This window comes from Carlito syrichta, unplaced genomic scaffold (genome assembly GCF_000164805.1).
Source record: "Carlito syrichta isolate Samal-C Ts95f unplaced genomic scaffold, Tarsius_syrichta-2.0.1 Scaffold303623, whole genome shotgun sequence".
NCBI classification, from domain to species: domain Eukaryota; kingdom Metazoa; phylum Chordata; class Mammalia; order Primates; family Tarsiidae; genus Carlito; species Carlito syrichta.
Genome location: NW_007247719.1, coordinates 398,811 through 406,209, shown reverse-complemented (window position 1 = coordinate 406,209; position 7,399 = coordinate 398,811).

The following is a 7,399-nucleotide window of genomic DNA, read 5'->3' as shown; positions in this document are numbered from 1 at the left end:
TCTCTTTTATGTATCACCTTTTAAGTTGTCTTCAAACGTCCCTCTTCGATTACTCATACTCTGGTATATTTCAAGCTCCTGAAATAGGATGAGGCAAGAGGAGGAAAAACACTGCTCTGCTACATGTATATTATGGTTATTTAAAAAAATGTATTAAATGATCTTTGATTATACACTAATTTTAAAATACTTTTACTTGAATTACAAAATGATTACTTTAATTCCTGAACAAATTATAAAAGTATTTAAGTCTGTGAAACTGGTGTAAGAATAAGAAATTTGGACGTAGAACCATAATTTGTTTTCTTGGACATTTGGCTGGTGTAACACAGCAAGCATTGTGTCTTTATTGGTTATTCGTTTCCTGGTCCTTTGGTTACAGAGTTTGGTGGGTTTTTTGTTTTTTCCTGCATTCTTTGGCATTTCTCAGTAGTCTGTTTCTCCATTACCCTGTCTGGGACACATGAAGCAAAATCCAAACAACAACAACAACAACAACAAACAAAACCACAGGAAACTCATTATTGTGCTTTTCCTTGGGTCCCAAAGTTCCCAACCAATCTGCTTCCTTCTCCTAACTTTTCAAAGTGTCCGTGTGTTTGCTTATGAGTACTGCTCACAAACTGTACTTATAAGGGAATACAAAGAAAAGTGTATCTAATCCATACTATCTTCCCTGAATATGCAGTCTCCGGAACTATCCCCTTCACTGCATAAATAAGTTCAGTGTAAGCCTAGATGGTTTTAAAAATATAAACATTTGAATGTAAATATGCTTGTTATTTAATTCATCACATATTGAGACCTTGATAATATTAATAATAATAATAGCTACTTTATTAAGCACTCAAACATTGTGTGAAAGAAATTTTAAAATAATATATTTTGACATAGGAAACCTATGAGGTAGGGGTTATTATCCTCACTTTACACTTAAGAAAACTTAGGCTCACAATGGTTTTGTAGCTTCCTTAGTTCGGACAGATAATAAATGGTGAAATTTGGTTCCAAATCCAGGTCATAATCTGAAGTACTTTTTATTCAGTGGCACCTAGTATAGTACTGTCTTTAGAAAATCTAGTAGATATCTAGAAACTAGTAGATGGCCTAGTAGATAAAGATCAGCATATAAACTAACTTGACAGTTACACTGAAATGAAGTTTGACTGAGTTGGTAGTTTTTACCATATTACCTTCCAATGATTTACAAACATTTTAAATACTAATACATTAATACTTACAAAATATAAGTACAATTATGCTCTTTTTGTACTCAATCTCTTTCCTGGTTCTTTCTCTTCATTCTGCAGGAATAATCACCTTTAAATTCATAGCCAGTTCTGACTGATGAAAGGAGTAGTTAGCACAGCCTCTATTATCACATCCAGTGGGGCTTGGAACAGTCAGTCATACTTGGGATCTAACAGCCCACTGCAGATAGTATGTTTCTCCATTGCCTCTCACTCCTTTCCTATCAGACTTCTCCACTGTGAGCTAAAGTCTGATTAGAGTTGCCAGTGCAGACCTCACATGCACACTTGGCTCCTGCTTTTAACATGCTCTATCTCATCACTATCATCTAATTTACAATCCATGAGCCTCACAATGTAATGTTGCTGTGGCATAAATGGCGATTCCTATGAATATCTAGGCTTGCTTTTTCTTGCTGGACCCCCTTCCCACAGGATTAGATCTAATGCATTTCTGCTACTCCACGGCAGATCTCCTAAGAAGAAGACTCCCTCAGCCCTGATGCAGGGTGACACTTCCTGACATAGATGTTCTTCTAGTAATAGTGTCTCCTACCACAGAAGATTACCTGAATCACACTGAAGTTTGAAATACCTTACATCTGTGGTCTACAAAAACAGGATGCATATATCCCAGGGAACATAAAAGATCACACATTGAAGACACAGAAATAAATATTAGATTGCCTATAGGAAATGGATACTTTATATTATTTAATACTTAAAGTGATAGTACTATATAAGCATGAAGACAATTTGAAGTATCCTGAAAGAAGAGGAGAAGTTATGTAACATAAAGGGCGTGGTAGTGGCCTTAACTCACTGATTCAGTTTTAAGTCTTCAGTGTACTCTGAAGTACTAGGTTCAAGAAATTTATTATTTTAAATGATAAACTCTTTGTAACACTCTATAAAGAAATCAAGAGTAACAATGAAAATGTTTTGTATCTTACAGGAGTTTGAAGATTATTCAAAAATACAGTACCTTAAAAAGTCATTGAGTTTAAGGATAAGTTATATGCTTCTTTTAAAAATAAAAAGTGCCCCCCCATACTCCATTACCACTGAAGTAGGAGAGAGACCTAACAAGGCGCTGGAAGGGGCTGTGAATGGAGTCCAGAGATCCTATTTCTGTGAATGGCAGATCAACTACTCAGGGTTGGATTGTGGTCCAGAGGAAATATCTTGAGACCACAAACTTCAGAGGGACCTGATGAGTGCTGAGTTGCAGGCTCTCCACCCCCTACTCTGATCCAGCCGTGGGTCAAAGGGTGTGACCAGAAAAGGATGAGGAACAACTCCAAAGAGATCAGTGATGAGTCCAGGCTGACACAAACCCCCTCCTCCCCAGCAATCCTCTGAATGTCAGACCCACATAACTGGGCCACGACTGAGAGGGACAAACCCAGACAAAGCCTGGATATCAGTCACAATAGGCGAACCCCATTCCAGGATAGGCCTGGCTGGGGCAACCTCATGAGAGTACATACCTGGGGAAGAGACTATCCTGTATATCCCCAATAGAGATCTCCCTGACCATACAAGAGTGGGAGGGGAGGACTGCAGCCCCACCCACCTCCACTGTCCCTCCTCCTTCCCTGCTTCTTTCCCTGAGGAGAGAGTGAAAGAGGTGGCTCTGCAGGAGAGATCTGATTAGAGGAACAATTACAGAGCCTGCCACAAGAGGACAGGTTTTTTTTGTCTTTGTTTTTAATATTTTCAATTATTTTTTAATTTTAAACATTTTCTGTTTGTTAGTTTATTTATTTAAAAAATATCTTTCCTTTGTGCATGAATGTGTATGTGAGGCTTTGACCTGCATCCCCTTCCAAAAAATTTTTTTTTCTTTTCCTTCTCCATTTCCTTCTGCTTTTATTTGTCATTCTCTGTTTATGTGTGTATGTGAATGATTTAATGTTCATCTTGTGATTTTTTTGTTGGTTTTTGCTCTTTTGTTCTTCTGGGTTTTTTTTAAATAATCATTTTTATAATTTAAGCGGTGTGTCAAAATATGTGTGAGGGTTTCAACTGAATCCCCCTCTTTTTTCTCTCTCTCTTTTTTCTTTTTACTTATTCTTCCCCCTTCAGTTTTTTTGTCTTTCTTCTCTATTCACTTCATACTAGGCATGTGTGTGTTTAGTTTTCTTGGGGTGTTTCTGTTCTTGTGGTTTGTTTTGTCTCACTTTGTTGTTATTGCAGATTGTTCTGTAGTGTGGGTTGGTTTCCGCTTTGCATCATCATATAGAGTGGTGGTGGGGAGTGGATCTCAGAGAAAACATACCACAATCAAGAAGCATTTTAATTTGCAAGTAGCATGTGACTCCTAGCATCCCATCCCCCACTTATTCAGATTTCAAAAGCTACAAGAGGCAGCAAAGTTTCCCATCCACCATCCTATTTCAAAATAGAACAAATCCAGACCCCAGATAAGGGAAGAATAAAGGTCTGAGTAAACAGAAGGGAAAGTCTCTCCTACTGACACTGAATAATAGAACTAAAGAAAAAACAAGAAAACTTTTCCACAAATGAGGAGAAGTCAAAGGAAGACTTCAGGCAATTCCAAGTCTACCAAAGACAAAATTCCTGAGAAATCAGACCTTGGTGCCCAAATAATGGAAGTCACCAATGACTGGTCACAGAACATGACAGGGATCAGGGAATGGTTGGAAAGAGTGAATAAGACTCAAGAAAGACAAGATGCAACACTGAAAGAAAGAACTTATAACAGAGAAACTGGCAATAGAAAATTTCATCCAGGAAATAAATAACAAGAGGACAAGCATGGAAAGCAGAATTAATCTAGCTGAAGAAAGAATATCAAAACTTTCAGACCAGAACATGGAATTAACCTGATCTGTAAAAAACATAGAAAGAAGACACAGAAAGAAAGAACAAAGCCTATAAAAGATGTATGATTATATCAGGAGGCTGAACCTGTGCCTGATTGGTATCCCAGAAGATGAAAGGAAACATGAGAACAACTTGGAACAAGTATTCCAGGAGGTAAGCCAAGAAAACTTTTCTCATCTCACCAGAGATGTGACCAGCCAAGCACAAGAGGTACAGAGAAACCCCACAAGACATCAAATGAGAAGACCAACCCCCAGACACATAGTAACTCACCTACACAAAGTAGGCATAAAAGAAAAAATCCTAAAGGCAGCAAGAGAGAAAGGTCAGACTACCTACCAGGGAAAGCCAATCAGAATAGCAGCAGACTTATCAGCAGAAACACTACAAGCAAGAAAGGACTGGAGCCCTATATTCAAAGTCCTCAAAGAAAAGCAATTTCAACCAAGAATTTCCTATCCAGTCAAGCTCAGTTTTATCAGTGATAGAGAATTAAAATCCTTCCCAGACATCCAATCCCTAAGAGATTATGCAGCTTCCAGAACAGCTCTACAGGAGACACTTAAAAAGGTATTAAGCACAGAAGAAAGAAAAAAAAAAAGAATCACCACACACTTCTGAAGAGAACAGCAGAAAACAGAATCAACAGAGAATACAGTGAAATAAGAAACTTAACCCCAAAACCAAAAGAAAAGAAGCAAAGAAAAAACTTTATAAGAACCTCCTGATAGGGATAAGCAATCACATTCCAGTAATCAGCCTGAATGTGAATGGACTAAATGTGCCACTGAAAAGACACAGAATGAAGGACTGGATAAGAAACCATGACCCCACTATTTGCTGCATACAGAAGATTCATCTCACTACAAGAGACCTGTCAAAAACCTGTTTGCACTGATAAGGGTCTTTGGCAAAGTCTCAGGGTACAAAATAAATGTGCGAAAGACAGTTTCATTCCTATCCACCAACAACAAGCAGGCAGAGACCCGAAGAAAAAGTACAATCCCATTTACAATAGCCATCAAAAAAATGATATACCTCAGCATCTTCCAAACCAGAAAAGTGAAAGACCTTTATAATGAGAATTACAAAACACTCCTCAAAGAAATCCAAGAAGACACAAACAAATGGAAAAATTTCCATGCTCATGGATAGGAAGAATCAGCATTGTAAGGATGTCTATCCTACAAAGGCAATCTACAGATTCATCACAATACCCATTAAGTTACCGACATCATTCTTCTCAGACCTGGAAATGACAATACAGAAATTCGTATGGAAACATAAATGACCACGAATAACCAAAAGAATCTTTAGCAAAAGAAACAAAGTGGGAGGTATCACACTTCCAGACTTCAAATTTTACTATAAGGCTGCAGTAATCAAAACAGCCTAGTATTGGTACAAGAACAGGCACATAGACCAATGGAACAGGATAGACATTCTGGAAGCAAAGCTTCAATTCCTCAACCAACTCATCTTTGACAAAGCCTCCAACAACAATCACTGGGGAGAGGAGAACCTATTCAGTAAATGGTGCTGGGAAAACTAGCTGACCACATGCAGAAGGTTGAAACAGGACCCCTACCTATCACCATACACAAAAATTAACTCTAAATGGATCAAAGACCTAAATGTAAAACCTTAGACTAAAAGAATCTTAGAAAGCACAGGAGACACCCTTATGGAAACTTGAACTTGGAACCAATTCCTGCCTAGACTCCTAAAGGTCAATACCTTAAGAAATAAGATAGATAAGTAGGACTTCATCAAATTAATGAGCTTCTGCAAAGCAAAAGAAACCATCCAGAGAGCAGGGAGAGAGTCCACAGGATGGGAAAAAAATATTTGCCAACTCTATATCTGACAAAGCCCTAACATCTAGGATCTACAAGGAACTCAAATGTGTCGAAAGGAAAAAACAAACAGCCCCTTTAAAAAGTGGGCAAAAGACATGAATAGACATTTCTCAAAAGAATATATATGGACAGCCAACAGACACATGAAAAAGTGCTCAGCCTCACTCATCATCAGAGAAATGCAAATCAAAACCACATTGAGACACCACCTAACCCCTGTAAGAATGGCCATCATTAATAAAACAAACAACAGGTGCAGGCGAGGACGTGGAGAAAAAGGAATGCTTCTACCACTGCTGGTGGGAAGGCAAACTAGTGCAACATCTTTGGAAGACAGCGTGGCAATTTCTGAAAGAACTAGAAAGACCTTCCATATCAATTCCTCTATTGGTAATATACTGGAGGAACTCAAATCATTCTACAAAAAAGATACCTGCACACATATGTTTGTTGCAGCTCTATTCGCATTAGCAAAAACATGGATCCAACCATGTTGCCCAGTGAAGCTGGACTAGATTAAAAAAATGTGGTACATATACACAATGAAATATTATGCAGCATAAAGAAGGACAAATATATGGACTTTGTAGCAACTTGGATGGATTTGGAGTCAATCATACTCAGTAATTTATTGCAGAAACAAAGAACCGAGTTCCTTTTGTTCTCACTGATAAGATGACCTTGAACAATTATATTGCTATAATAAAGCTATTGGCAGTAGTGGAAAACTGTTAGGGGAGTGGTGTAGGATTGGCAGTTGAGGGAAACTGCTAGGGGAGGGAGGGGCATACCTCATCAACAAGGGTACCTGCATGATCAATGTTTATATACCTAACCCTGAATTGTACCTCATATCTTTTTAATAATAAAAGAACAACACACACACACATCAACACACACACAAATAAATTAAAAGTGCATTTGTTTCCATTTTATAGATCTTTTTCTATAAAATGATAATAAATGGTCGTCAGCAGTATGCTGTCTACAGATATTTTAAAAATAAAATATATGTATTTAATCATGTTTTTAAGGGACCGTTACCATTTTAACAATAATTGATAAAATAGCTGCTTTATCAAAAGAATCTTATAGAATAGACAAGAATGTTAAAAATGATTGTTGAAAATGTTGCTATCATTTTCCATTTTTAATTGCTGAAATGATAGGTATTTCAACTCTAAAGAAAAAAATTGTCATATTTGGCCAAATTTGTAAAAACTTAGAACCGGTATTTTCCAACCTGTTATTTTCTAAATGAAAATTTCAGAAATTTCTTTTTAAACAATTGGCCAAAATCCAACACCTTCCAATTAGTTTGCTAAAGCAACTGAGTGGTATTGGAGTAGATGGAAATATATTAACTGAACTTCAACAAGATTCTTGGCATCATTGACAAATGTGGTTGAAAAATGTGTATCATGATTTAGTAAGTCCATC